Below are 15,233 nucleotides of genomic sequence, written 5' to 3'. Positions count from 1 at the left end.
TGAGGAAGTGACTGTCGTACCAGGGGAGGACAAAGCTAGGGGCTATTGTTCAGCTCCCTGTAGTGAGAAAACAGCTGTGCCCTTAACCACACCACTGTGTAATGCAGCACACTGCGTTAACATGGGAGGGAAGCAATTAACAAGTTCTCTCTCACACTCCGGCTGGAGGAACAAGATTTATAGGAATAAGGTGGTCTGACTTGTTAATAATATATTGCCAGACAGTATGTATGGTGGAATTTAATTTGCATCATAAGGAACAGTCTTGTGGTGGCAGTTGATTTGGAGTACCCTTGTGTTGTGACCACTTCTGTGTAAGCAAAGATGGCTAGCGTCTGACTGGAGAAGCTGACGCCAACAATATGAAAATGTTCACCTTCTCTGGCTGCAAACCACTTATGATTGAGTGTTTATGTGTTGAAGTGCACAGAGTCCCCTGTCTCCTCAACCTCAGTGTCAATCAGCATGTTTCCAGTGGGACCCGATAAAACGGGGGACCGGCTAGTACAGGATATGGGTATGTGCTGCTGTTGTGCTGCCCGTCCCCGAGCCCATCAATTACACAGCCATAAAGCTCTCATTTCAGCCCAGAGAATTCCGCCCCAGCACACCAGAAATCCCACCAGATGCTCCTCGGTGCTCTTAAAAACCCCAAAGTTTCATAAAAAAAAAAGAGAGTGAGACAGAGAGAAAAAAAAGTGCGGGGCGGGTGTGTATTGGGAGGCGAAACTAGTGGAAACTGGACAGACGGGGCCTTGATAGGTTTAACAGGCTGACTCAGAGGAGCGCAGGGCCAGATCCCACCTCATATAACAGGAGTAGGCTTGGCGGGGATGCCGGCTGCTATTGCTGCTGCTGCTGAGACTCACAGGCAGCCCAGGCTAGTTATCATGGCGTGGCTAGGTTGTTTTTCGGGGGGGTGGGGGGGGTACGTGGACTCACCCCTAACAGACCCCACTGAACCTGGTATCCTCACAGCCCCCAGAGGGACAACGAGAGATCTAGTGAGGAGAGGGAGGGTGGGAACGGATCCTCATTCCTTTGTTTTGGACATGACAACCATAGTGGGTGTCATTGGGCCGTCAGCTCACCCCACCCACACCTCTGATGGCGTGACGCTGTCTGGGGCCTGTGTTAGTGTGAGTGTGTCGAAACATTACCCCCCCCCCCCCTCCATCACAGCCACAGAAAGACACATTGATTTGGAGACGTGATTTGGTTGAGAAAATGACACTGATTATCTGTTCCCGGATGCTGCGTGGACGTGCATGTCGCTCTCTCTTGCCCAGCAGTGAGCACTGAGTTCACTGTGTGATTAATGCCCATTAAAGGCCATGCGGTTCCCATTTTGGTTCAGCCCAAATCCTGTCTCCCAACACGCTGATTACAGAGCAGCGGCCCAGTGGCCCAGCTCTCTCTGCAACACCTGCTGAAGTCTGGCTCCCGGACCCTGATTGTTTCCTGGTTCTGGTCTGCTTCTGGAGCCTCTCTGGGGTTTCACACAGTGGTGTTAGTTAGTGTAACTAGTATTGAGGCTTTGAACTATCGTTGTTGATTCGTTTAGGGGAAACTGTCTGTCTGAAGGCTATGGGATCTGAGGTTCTGTAGATGTATTAAGGCTGTTGAAAGGAAAGTGATGTGTTATTCTTTACTCTCAGGAATGCACACACACACACACACACACACACACACACACACACACACACACACACACACACACACACACACACACACACACACACACACACACACACACACACACACACACACACACACACACACACAGGGGATATTGTATTGAAACCGCAGTCTTGACAAGGCCTCAGAGTGGAGGAATCCATGTGTAGGCCTGGCCAACCAACCAGCTCCCTCCGAGATCAGACGTTTGTCTATTGTCCAGCAGCACACAGAGAGATCCTTCTCTCCTTTTGACTTCACCGCAGAACAAACACCAGCGTCAAGCCCACTCAAATGAAAGATGGCTGCCGACGCCATCAGGAAATCCACTTAGGCCGATTTCCCGGCTCTTGTGAAGAGTAACACGACACTCGACCTCAGCTGTCAGGGGAGCGCTCAGGGCCCCCACTTGAAAGAAAGTGTGACGCTGATGTCATGACCGCAGCTATTCTCTGAATTCCACGCTGATGTACTACTCATTCTTCAGTGCTGTGCTTTCCATCAGGCCTGACCTGTCAAGAACAGACATGGGGATTGGAGTGGTGGACAGGAGGGAGGAGGGGAGGCGGGATGTGCAGCTGGAGAGGGGGAGAGAAAAACAACAGTACCCTCTGATGTGTTTTTGTGCTGGAGCGTGGAGCCCCTCTCTTTCTGTTCTCCCCTCATCACCTCTAACACAGGAACAGGGTTGAATCCTGCCCCCTTTTTGTCCATTGTGCCATTCTTCAAATGTACTTTTCAGTTTCCTCCCATAAATGTTTAAGTGTCCCCATTAAGTATACGGTAATTGCATTGTCTCTATGTAACGCCCCTGGCTACGAGACTAATTAAAGCAGAAACAGGAGTTTAGGCATATTTATTAAGACGACTTTGATTAATTATGGAAGACAGACGTGTGACTTTAAATGAGAGACATTAAGAGAGAGATGATCCTCATCCTCCAGCACTCAGACTAGTTTAGACGGCCGAAGGAGGGAGGGAGGGAGGGAGGGAGGGGGAAAAGGGAGAGAGAGAAAGGGTTGAGGGAGAGAAAGAGAAAGAGGGTACTGAAACAGGACACGCTCACACAGGGGGCCTTGTTCCCGCAGCAGCATATTTGTGGGCAGTGGGTTTTTTTCGTTTTTTTTGCGGGGCTCTGCTATTCTCTCCGAGTGAAAGGCGACGCGGCAGACATGTGAGGCCGTGACTGATGCCAGAGAAATGTGTCAGAGGGGCACGTGGCGAGGCGTGGGCGGTGGGCGCTTTGTCCCCCTGCCTCCCTGCCACTTCAGCCCATTATATGGCCTTAATTGGCCCTTCATTATGGGATCTCAGTCGTGTTAGGGAGGCCGGCTGCCCTGGTTGCCCTGGTGAATAGGACTTCGGCTGAAGCAACATGCTGTGGAGGGCTGGCTGTTTCTGGGCTGGGGAGAAGAGAGGAGAGAAAATGGAGAAGGGAGGGGAGAGAAAGAGAGAGGAGGATAAAAGAGGAGGGTCGAGGGGGGAGTTTGTCGTCTAGGGCAGAGGAGGTGTCAGGCCGATGCAGGTGCACCTGACAGGGCGCTCGTCTGTTTCCATGGTTTCAGACCCGTTGGCAGGGGCAGGGATTAGGGTGAGGAGGGGGGAGCAGGGCAGGAGGTGATGACAGGCCCGGTGGCCTGAGGGTACCCCACACTGTGATACATTTAGCTTCTTAATGCCACTTCCAATGATCCCACTAACTCTCCTGTATTACTACACATTACATTTTTATCAGCTGAATAATGTTGTGGGAGCAGGGAGGGTCTTTTCATCTCCACCTAGCACCCAGTTCAGATCTCTTCAGTTTAAACAGAGACAATGGTTGTCAGGCACTGTTTTGTGAGGGAATTACTGTAAACATTGGCCTTGGTTGCTATAGATTAACACAATGCCATCCAGTGTTTGTTTTTTTCAGGCTCTGCCTTCTTCAGTTTGTCACGTACGTTTTCCTGTCGTATACCTTCGCCAAACAATGCACTTTGTATCTTCTGTTGAGTAACAGCGGTACTTTAAATAGAACATGAAAGTGTTTAAGAATCAATCGAGGGGTTACGTAAGAGGGCTGTTACGTTCAGAGTGCTGTTGTCTTTGTGGTGTATCAGTCCATGCCATGTGCCGACGCTATGCTGCTCCAGTGCTGCTACACAGACGAGCGTGGCAGGATTTTTTGATGTTTCGGAGAAATGGAAAGAGGGATTAAGATTAGAAAGTACCATAATGTGTGTTGTATTAAATGCTCATGCCTTGTAATCCAATTGAGACTGAGACAATAATAATGAGTGTGGCTGTGACGGCAGCACCTCTGCAGTAGGCAGGAGGGAGGATGAATTAGTGCACGGATAATGCTGGGGGTATTTTTGGACTGCGGAACGTACAGGATAAACATGGAACTTGTTTTGAGTGATTATCTCAGGAAGGCCAATGGATAGGAAAGTGTGTGTGGAACTGGAAGTTCTCTAATTCTAATAGAGGGACTGCTTTTTTTGTTTCCAATTTCCAGTCAGTGCTCCCTTTTTAGGAAAGAGGACATTTCATATTTCCTCAAACTGTTTTATGACTAATAATCAACAAATGCCGTTCAAATGCTTCAGAGTTTACTGGAGAACTTACTGTTATTTGCCAGTTTGGTGCAGTGATGAGTATTTATGTGAGCCTCTCTACAGTATTTGTTATCTAAATTCCTCTTACGTGCTCCAGAAATGAGAATGGACCTCTCCCAGATTTATCCCAGCATTGAGTAATGGGTGCCATGGACGTGCGCGTCATTCACAAGCCCCAGTAGTGATTCTTAGAGATAAAAAAGAAGAGCTGTGATCGCCCACTAGAAGTCAATAATCACAGCGCTTACTCCAGCTTCTCTCAGAGGAACTCCTGCTCTCTGGCTGCCAACAGGCTGCCAACAGGCTGCCAACAGGCCCATATTGAAACAAATGGCCCACTTCTCCTCAAAAGAGGATTCATCTATGTTCTGTATAGCTACAATCCGTGGGTTTGGTATGTGGTGGAAATGTGCGGCTAGCTCAGACTTGGCAAGAGACTTGGCTTTTTGAAAAAAAAGCTTTGTATTCTATCCTAACCTTCAGTGTTGAGAGAGACAGAATAGTTCCCGCCGGTTATTTCTGTAGTTATGTTATGGTGTTTTCAAACTGGGTGGAAGTGGAAAATGATTTGAGGGACCTTATCAAGCATGTTTTTGTCAACGTTTTATGGAGGCAGGTATGGCCTTCATTTTGTAGTTCTAGCAGCAACTTTTGAGTAAGTTCTGTGGGCCAAATGCGATCAAATCAAAATGGTATTTTTCACATGCCGAATACAACAAACAGATGTAGACGTTACCGTGAAATGCTTACTTACAAGCCCTTAAACAACTATTTTTTATTTGATTTATTTTTTGCTTTATTTAACTAGGGAAGTCTGTTAAGAATAAATTATTATTTACAATGACGGCCTACCAAAAGGCAATATGCTGCCTTTATGGACAGGGGCTTGGAGAAGAAAAAAAATAAATATATAAATATAGGACAAAACACACATCACAACAAGAGAGACAACACAACACTACATAAAGAGGGACCTAAGACAACAACATAGCAAGGCAGCAACACATGACAACAACATGGTAGCTTTACAACATCACAACAACATGGTAGCGACACAAAACATGGTACAAATATTATTGGGCACAGACAACAATGCAGTTAAAGAAATAGAGTGAAGACAATATTTACTAAATAAACTAAAGTAAAATATAAAATAAAAAGTAACACAATAAAATAACAATGAGGCTATAAACAGGGGGTACCGATACCGAGTCAATGTGCAGGGGTACAGGTTTGTCGAGGTAATTTGTACATGTGGGTAGGGGTAAAGTGATTATGCAAAGATAAATAACAGCGAGTAGCAGCAGTGTAAAAACAAGGGGGGTCAATGTAAATAGTCTGGTGGCCATTTGATTAGTTGTTCAGCAAGGGGGTAGAAGCTGTTAATGAGCCTTTTGGACCTAGACTTGGCGCTCCGGTACCGCTTGCCGTGCGGTAGAAGAGAGAACAGTCTATGACTTGGGTGACTGGAGTTTTTGAAAAAAATGTGGGCCTTCTTCTGACACCGCCTGGTATATAGGTCCTGGATGGCAGGAAGCTTGGCTCCAGTGATGAACTGGGCCATATGCACTACCCTCTGTAGCGCTTTACGGTCGGATGCAAAGAAGTTGCCATACCAGGCGGTGATGCAACCGGTTCCTGTAGTCCACAATCAGCTTCTTTGTCTTGCTCACATTAAGGGAGAGGTTGTTGTCCTGGCATCACACTGCCAGGTCTCTGACCTCTCCCTATAGGCTGTCTCATCATTGTTGGTGATCAGGCCTACCACTGTTGTGTCGTCGGCAAACTTAATGATGGTGTTTGGCCACGCAGTCGTAGGGGAACAGGGAGTACAGGAGGGGACTAAGCACGCACCCTTGAGGGACCCCCCAGTTGAAGATCAGCGTGGCAGATGTGTTGTTGCCTACCCTTACCACCTGGGGCCGGCCCGTCAGGAAGTCCAGGATCCAGTTGCAGAGGGAGGTGTTTAGTCCCAGGGTCCTTAGCTTCGTTATGAGCTTTGTGGGCACTATGGTGTTGAATGCTGAGCTGTAGTCAATGAACAGCATTCTCACATAGGTGATCCTTTTGTCTAGGTGGGAAAGGGCAGTGTGGAGTGCGATTGAGATAGCGTCATCTGTGGATCTGTTGAGGCGGTATGCGAATTGGAGTGGGTCTAGGGTTTCTGGGATGATGGTGTTGATGTGAGCAATGACCAACCTTTCAAAACACTTCATGGCTTCCGACGTGAGTGCTACGGGGCAGTAGTCATTTAGGCAGGTTACCTTGGCTTTCTTGGGCACAGCGACTATGGTGATCTGTTTTAAACTTGTAGGTAGTACAGACTCAGTCAGGGAGAGGTTGAAAATATCAGTGATGACACCAGTTGGTCATGCCATGACTGCATGTCCTGGTAATCCATCTGGCCCTGCGGCCTTGTGAATGTTGACCAGTTTAAAGGTCTTGCTCACATCAGCTAAGGAGAGTGCGATCACACAGTCATCAGGAACAGCTGGTGCTCTCATGCATGCTTCAATGTTGCTTGTCTCGAACCTAGCATAAAATGCATTTAGCTCATCTGGTAGGCTCGCGTTACTGGACAGCACGCGGTTGGGTTTTGCTTTGTAGTCTGTAATAGTTTGCAAGCCCTGCCATGTCAGAGCCGGTGTAGTAGGATTCAGTCTTAGTAAGGTATTTACGCTTTGCCTGTTTGATGGTTCGTCTGAGGGCGTACCAGCATTTCTTGTAAGCGTCCCTCTCCATGACTGTGGCAGCTCTAGCCTTTAGCTCGGTGGGGATGTTGCCTGTAATCCATGGCTTCTGGTTGGGATATGTACGTACAGTCACTGTGGGGAGGACGTTGTCGATGCACTTATTGATAAAGCCGGTGACTGAGGTGGTATACTCCTCAATGCCATTGGATGAATCCCGGAACCTATTCCAGTCTGTGCTAGAAAAACAGGAGGGCGAGGGAGAGCTTTGTACACGTCTCTGTGTGTGGAGTAAAGGTGGTCTAGAGTTTGGAGCGCCGCCTCTGGATGAGCATTTTCTTATTTGCTTATGGCCTTAACCAGCTCGTTGAGTGTGGTCTTAGTGCCAGCATCGGTTTGTGGCGGTAGATAGACGGCTACGAAAAACATACATGAAAACTCTCTTGGTAAATAGTGTGGTCTACAGTTTATCATGGGGTACTCTAACTCAGGCGAACAATATCTTGAGACTTCTGTAATATTAGACAAGGCGCACCTGCCGTTATTGACAAATAGACACACACACCCACCCCTAATCTTACCAGACATAGTTGTTCTGTCCTGCAGATGCACAGAGAACTCAGCCAACTGTCACGCCCTGATCTTCGAGATCCTTATTATTTTCTATGTTTGGTTAGGTCATGGTGTGACTCGGGTGGGAAAGTCTATGTTTTCTATTTCTTTGTTTTTGGCCGTGTGTGTGTGTGGTTCCCAGCTGTCTATTGTTGTCTCTGATTGGGGATCATATATAAGTTGTACTATTTCCTGCGCCTTGGTCTCCTTCTACAAACGAGAGTCGTTACACCAACTGTATATTATCCGTGTCGTCGTCCAGACACTGCATTCAAACAGTTTGGGGTGGTACATTAGGCATATCAATCCGATTAGTAGAAGTACTGTCATTTTTGGACCTTGAATTACATTGTGTGAAAGAGAGGATAGCTTGTCTTTATTTTAGTTTCTGGTGGAATCCTGCGTTGGAGGGGAGCATGGCATTCAACATGGCTCGATGTAAGCTAGCCTATGCTCTTTTGTTGCTGAGAGAGTCACACTGCAGATTATGATGCAACTCCGTGGAAATATTCTGGATTATCTTGCCTCAGAGTTCCCCTCCCCTGCAGCCCTAGGTCAGACAGAGTGGAGTAGTGTTCTACCTTACTAGAGGGGGGGGGGGGGCTCTCTACCCTCTGACCTGGAAAAGCTTACATAAACCACAGCATGCCTGGCCTGGTGGACCTCTGTCTGCCTGATTCTCAGAGAGAGAGAGTGAGTGAGTGAGAGAGTATGGTCACAGATTACTGTGACCATACTGTACTGTATTTAATCAGGGAGGAGTCCCTCTTATTACGAAACCACAGTGATATTCTTTCATGCAGCAGACCCAGCCAGTGGGCCGAGGGTCGGGGCTTTAGCACGGCCATGAAATGAAATAGGGGGGTGCATAAAGAAGGGAGGGGGGACAAAGAAGAGAGAGAGAGAAAGAAAGTAAAGGAGAGAGAAAGAGAGCGAGAGTGAGAGAGAGTGCTGCCTCTGCTATATGTCATTGACCTTGGCTCTCTGGGTCTCTGTTAATGTAATATCTGTGATTTGTCACCACGGCTGAGGAGGTTATGAATGGATCGAGCAGAGTTTCATGCTGGCGTTTTCACGGTGGATGATAAGAAAAAAAGATCTAATTCTTTCTCACTGTCCGTTAGATTAACAACCAACCTAATTATGACCACTCCTCTTTTACGCAGATAAGATTGGTCTAATTTGTCAGGTCGGAAAGGAGAGCATCAATTCGACCTCTCCTAACAGAGGGAGATATGTAGGGTAGAAAGAGACTGGGCATAGCTAGCTCTATTGAAAAGGCTTTAACAGGCAACGTAACCATTTTGCCTGTTCCTGTATGTGCACCATACTGTATCTTTCAGATCCTATGAATTATGATCTATCTCTATAAAATGTTTTGGCAGGAGTGCCGTTAACTATATGGAGTCAACCCAGAGCACTGAACCATTTAGTTAAATTAAAAAAGCAGATTGATAGAGCAATGCTAATTTTGGTTTGATTTATTGCCCCATTCAAAATCAGTCTATTGGATTTTTTTATGGCAGGTTTCTATTGTTGTGGGAGGTGTCTAAATGGTCTTCTTCTTGTTGTTTCTTTCCAGTGGTCTGTGTCGTCTCCTCACCCCTACCAAGGGGTCATCCTGACCTCGGACCCCCCTCTTGCCCCCCTCCCACGAGCCTGACCCAGTGATCCCCCCCAACCCCCCCTTGCCCCAAAGCAGACTGAAGACCCCTAAACAGTGCCAGGCTCAATCACCACTCAAGTCCCCTGAGATCACGCAGGTGAGTGTACAAACACACACACACATTCCACACAAGAGTCAGGAGTGCGTGCGGTGGAAATAATTGGAGTGTTAGGAACAGACACCTTGTCTCAGTGAGCCTCACATCTGGAAAGGGGTGAGTGTTAGCTTTAGCTGCATGCTAGCAGATGGGATATAAAAGACAGGCCTGATGCTATCTGATCTATGGGTTGTGGTTGACTCTTGATAAAGGTGATAAAAATACTGCTCATGATTTACTGGCTGTTCAATAGGTAAGTATAAATACTGAAGAATATCATGATTCAGCCTTGTTTTCCATTTCTAGCATTGGGACTTTGCAGTACCACCAGGAAACAGATAGGATTGTGTTTGTTTATGCACATTTGATTATGGCTGTGTTTATCGGGCCAGTTGTGAGACGACCCTGCTGTTACAGGTCTAAAACATCCTCTCGATCTGTGACAGCCACACTCCCAACTGACTGGCCATGTAATGGTCTAAATGATTCTGTCACTTTTCATCACGCTCCATCTGTCATCCCTCCTCCAGCTCAAACCTCTCCTCTTGACGATGGAAGACCCTCTCTTTGCTCCCGTGTCAGGCTAACCTGAATCAACTCCAAATGTCTCCGTGGTGCAGCTAGCTATTTCTTCAGGGAAGGGAAACCCATTTGACTACACACACTGTTTGTCCATTCACTCACAAACACGTTGGCTGTGGAGCTGGTGACATTTGTGCTAGACATCCCTGATGTGTACGTTTCCAACAAGTCTGAACTACGGAGTATTAGCACTTTACTGGGTTTTCCATGGTAGGCGGTGTCTGTGGGTCCTGTCTGTTTACTCGCCGTAAGCGGGGGCTGTTAACCTTGGACAGTGACGAGAGTCGTTTATTTGGTCTAGGAGGGAGGCCCTGGTTGCACCATGCAGGCAGGGAGGCACATTGGTGGCAGATGTTTGAGCTTCTCCTCCTCTTCCAACTCCTCCTCCTCCACCAGTCCTACAGGATCACATCCTCCAGACGATCCCCTTCTTGTTTTGCCTTCCCCTTCTCTTTATAGAAACTGGATTTAAAATATTTTGAAGTTATGAGGTATACTGTTCCACTAGAGTTCCCCAGCGCTGTAGTACAACACCCTGTTTGATACATTGGTTGTGTCCACATGGTGTGTGGTGTATATTAGGAATATAATACCCAAACTCTGAGCGCTGGGAGGGATCTGTGTGAGGGAGGAGGGAGGGGGGGGGGGGCATGGAGGGGTAGTGGGTGCTGCCTTCCAGGCTTAGTTAAGCCTGTGTAAGTCCTCCATCCAAGGTAGCCACAGCTGAGATGTCCGTACGGAAGCAGCCTTCTTTCCTACGGTTATGTGGTTTCAGAAGTTAGCGTGGCCTATTTTCTGTTGCTCTAAAGTGTAGCATGCCTCATGAAGTTCTATCGTCGGTGCAAAGACGGGGGCTCGGCGTTGTAAGTGGGGGAACCAGTGAGAAAGACAATTAATCAGTACCTCTACAGCTGCTTCCTGACATTTCTGCAAAATGTTGTGGAAAATGTAATGAAGGTAATTTTTCAAGCTTACCCAGTGGAAAATATGACCGTCTTTCCATAGACAATTAAAACCAACATGAAGCCCTTTTATTTCTTTCTTTTTATTCTCCCTCTCTTTCCTTCCATAGGGGGGATTTTATGTGTTTCATCCAGTGCTAAATGGAAACATGTACATTAAACGGCTACAGCTGTGGAGCATGAATAAACTAGGGATAGTTAGTTCTGCTGCTTAGCTGGAGAAATCCCCTAACTGCACCTACTACAACATAAAGAGTAAGATCTGGGTCACATGGTTTATCCCACTGTGCACGCAGCATGCATGTTTAGCCGTTACCACCTCCAGGAAATAATCATAAATCCAACCAGGAAGCATGCTGCTGCCGACTCTTATTTTGTTGCTCTTTCCAGCATTGCAGCAGGCAGCCTGTTGGAGCAGAGGGCTTGTACACAGACACAGGGAGATGGGTTTTTATCTATGCCATTTTCAATTACTGAGGCCTGGTGTAATTACCCGGCTCTGTCCCACAGTCGGTCTGCCAGAGAGTCCCACAGTACCGCACTCCCTCCCTCCCTCCCTCCCTCCCTCCCTCCCTCCCTCCCTCCCTCCCTCCCTCCCTCCCTCCCTCCCTCCCTCCCTCCCTCCCTCCCTCCCTCCCTCCCTCCCTCCCTCACTCCCTCCCTCCCTCCCTCCTCCCTCCCTCCCTGCCTCCCTCCCTGCCCTCAACCCTCAACCTAGCCTCCCCAGGTCCTTAGCATGGCAGCACTTACACCCTCTCCGCTTTGTCTGTGTCCGTCTGGCCACTTGTTTCATTGGTAACTGTATATCAGGCTGGGGACACTGGCGGAGCTGCCAGAGTGTCAGTTGTATTAAGCATGACCTCATGTTGAAAGGATCTGTTTCTCCCTCTCTAAATGGCTTTCAGCCTGTGGGGCCCGGCCTTTTGGCTCAACACCCCGGGCGCTATGCTTAGACCACTGGAGTCTTCCTGCACCCCATGATGGGCCTCTCACTGAGAGAGGAGGAGAGAGAGAGGGACAGAGACTGAAAGACGGAGAAAGAAAGGGAGAGAGAGGGAGAGAGAGAAGGAGAGTGTGTGCGTGTGTGTCTCCACTCACACTCAGGCTGATGGACTGGCTTGTCTGGGGGAAATGATGTCACCCCCTGTTCCCCATCAACCCTGTCCAAAGTCCACAGACTGTTCTGGGCTAATTCATCTTCAAGATGAGGCGCTGGGCTGGTGGCATGGCCAAACAGGTCACACTGTACACATACCCTTTAGCATCGTCTGTACTTACAACCAAGCAATACTTTTAAACATATCATGCTGGACTCTGAGTCTCTGGAGAAGGTTGATTATGAGCTGGATCTCCTCTGTACAGGGATTTTATTTTTATTTTTAATTGTTTTTATTTAACAGCCTTTACCCAACACCAACAGACAGCACTGCTCGTGTTCTCTGTAACTGGGTCTTTACCCAACACCAACAGACAGCACTGCTCGTGTTCTCTGTAACTGGGTCTTTACCCAACACCAACAGACAGCACTGCTCGTGTTCTCTGTAACTGGGCCTTTACCCAACACCAACAGACAGCACTGCTCGTGTTCTCTATACTGGGCCTTTACCCAACACCAACAGACAGCACTGCTCGTGTTCTCTGTAACTGGGTCTTTACCCAACACCAACAGACAGCACTGCTCGTGTTCTCTGTAACTGGGTCTTTACCCAACACCAACAGACAGCACTGCTCGTGTTCTCTGTAACTGGGCCTTTACCCAACACCAACAGACAGCACTGCTCGTGTTCTCTATACTGGGCCTTTACCCAACACCAACAGACAGTACTGCTCGTGTTCTCTGTAACTGGGCCTTTACCCAACACCAACAGACAGTTATGCTCCTGTTCTCTGTACTGGGCCTTTACCCAACACCAACAGACAGCTCTGCTCCTGGTCTCTGTACTGGGCCTTTACCCAACACCAACAAACAGCTCTGCTCCTGGTCTCTGTACTGGGCCTTTACCCAACACCAACAGACAGCTCTGCTCCTGGTCTCTGTACTGGGCCTTTACCCAACACCAAAAGACAGCTCTGCTCCTGGTCTCTGTACTGGGCCTTTACCCAACACCAACAGACAGCTTTGCTCCTGGTCTCTGTAACTGACTAATGTGGAGCCTGATTAACTGACTAATGACTAATGTGGAGCTGAAGATTGTCACTGAAGCCTTCAATCACACCTGAAACCCCTGAATCCGTGACTATTAAACACTCTGAATCTCTGAATGTGATTGTCTTCTTTGAGAGAGCCAGGGAGAAACCAGTTCAGAAACTGATTAAGAGGATCTGGATGGACGCATCGATCAAAAGCTCATAAACAAATAAGTGAACAGCCAAACAGTGTCTCTGGGGCAACTGTCTGTGAGGCGATGTGTGTGCTGTTGGCCTGAGTGCCTGACTATATACCTCCGCACAGCCGAGAGAGATTCTGTTTATTACCGCCGCTCGTAGGTTACGCCTCCCATAATGGCCCAGCATTCTTGGAAGAGCAGATAACATTCATCACAATCAGCAGGAACATCATCAGGCATGGGGCTGATACCCATGGCACGACCCAGTCGAGATTTGTGACACAGCGATTTGTTAAGAGACAACCCAGTGCCCAGATTAGTCCATTTTTGTAACATCAATATGTTTATAATTTGATGGATTATGTTTACCCATTCAATGCCAAATGTTTTTGCCGTATCTCATAACAACAAATGCAAATAAAAGTAAGAAATTCCACCTGCCTATCAGCGGGAAACATGTAACTACTGCCATTATTGCTTGTGCTATTGCATGGCTGTGCACAGTGAACGCCTCAGCTTAAAGTGTGGTTTGCTATGCCTAGTGAACGCCTCAGCTTAAGGTGTGGTTTGCTATGCCTAGTGAACGCCCGTCTTCCCACTTGAGCTCTCACACCGACGGCAAGAAGAGGTGGCCGAGCAGAGCGACCGACCAACCGCCTAAAACCCCAAACAGCAAGCAATGTAGGAAAAACTCCCTAGAAAGGCCAAAACCTAGGAAGAAACCTAGAGAGGAACCAGGCTATGTGGGGTGGCCAGTCCTCTTCTGGCTGTGCCGGGTGGAGATTATAACAGAACATGGCCAAGATGTTCAAATGTTCATAAATGACCATCATGGTCGAATAATAATAAGGCAGAACAGTTGAAACTGGAGCAGCAGCACGGTCAGGTGGACTGGGGACAGCAAGGAGTCATCATGTCAGGTAGTCATGGGGCATGGTCCTAGGGCTCAGGTCCTCCGAGAGAGAGAAAGAAAGAGAGAATTAGAGAACGCACACTTAGATTCACACGGGACACCGAATAGGACAGGAGAAGTACTCCAGATATAACAAACTGACCCTAGCCCCCCGACACATAAACTACTGCAGTATAAATACTGGAGGCTGAGACAGGAGGAGTCAGGAGACACTTTGGCCCCATCTGAGGACACCCCCAGACAGGGCCAAACAGGAAGGATATAACCCCACCCACTTTACCAAAGCACAGCCCCCACACCACTAGAGGGATATCTTCAACCACCAACTTACCATCCTGAGACAAGGCTGAGTATAGCCCACAAAGATCTCCGCCACGGCACAACCTAAGGGGGGGCGCCAACCCAGAAAGGATGACCACATCAGTGAATCAACCCACTCAGGTGACGCACCCCTTCCAGGGACGGCATGAGAGAGTCCCAGTAAGCCAGTGACTCAGCCCCTGTAATAGGGTTAGAGGCAGAGAATCCCAGTGGAAAGAGGGGAACCGGCCAGGCAGAGACAGCAAGGGCGGTTCGTTGCTCCAGAGCCTTTCCGTTCACCTTCCCACTCCTGGGCCAGACTACACTCAATCATATGACCCACTGAAGAGATGAGTCTTCAGTAAAGACTTAAAGGTTGAGACCGAGTTTGCGTCTCTGACATGGGTAGGCAGACCGTTCCATAAAAATCGAGCTCTATAGGAGAAAGCCCTGCCTCCAGCTGTTTGCTTAGAAATTCTAGGGACAATTAGGAGGCCTGCGTCTTGTGACGTAGCGTACGTGTAGGTATGTACGGCAGGACCAAATCAGAGAAATAGGTAGGAGCAAGCCTATGTAATGCTTTGTATGTTAGCAGTAAAACCTTGAAATCAGCCCTTGCTTTGACAGGAAGCCAGTGTAGAGAGGCTAGCACTGGAGTAATATGATCAAATTTTTTGGTTCTAGTCAGGATTCTAGCAGCCGTATTTAGCACTAACTGAAGTTTATTTAGTGCTTTATCCGAGTAGCCGGAAAGTAGAGCATTGCAGTAGTCTAACCTAGAAGTGACAAAAGCATGGGTTAATTTTT

General features: G+C 47.9%; 1 protein-coding gene across 4 annotated transcripts in view; it reads left to right on the top strand.

Annotated features, from left to right (window-relative positions):
• Nucleotides 1–15,233, top strand: part of LOC135557608 (transcription factor HIVEP2-like) — a 93,127-nt gene that overhangs the window by 53,005 nt on the left and 24,889 nt on the right. For all 4 annotated transcript variants that reach the window (XM_064991046.1, XM_064991045.1, XM_064991044.1 and 1 more), the window contains one exon: nt 9,162–9,342. The gene's annotated coding sequence lies outside the window, so the exon portion shown is untranslated. The remainder of the gene's footprint in view (nt 1–9,161; nt 9,343–15,233) is intronic.

This window comes from Oncorhynchus masou, chromosome 16, assembly GCF_036934945.1.
Source record: "Oncorhynchus masou masou isolate Uvic2021 chromosome 16, UVic_Omas_1.1, whole genome shotgun sequence".
In the NCBI taxonomy this organism is placed as follows: domain Eukaryota; kingdom Metazoa; phylum Chordata; class Actinopteri; order Salmoniformes; family Salmonidae; genus Oncorhynchus; species Oncorhynchus masou.
Note: the sequence above shows the minus strand (reverse complement) of the source record. Positions and strands in the feature narration are given on the sequence as shown.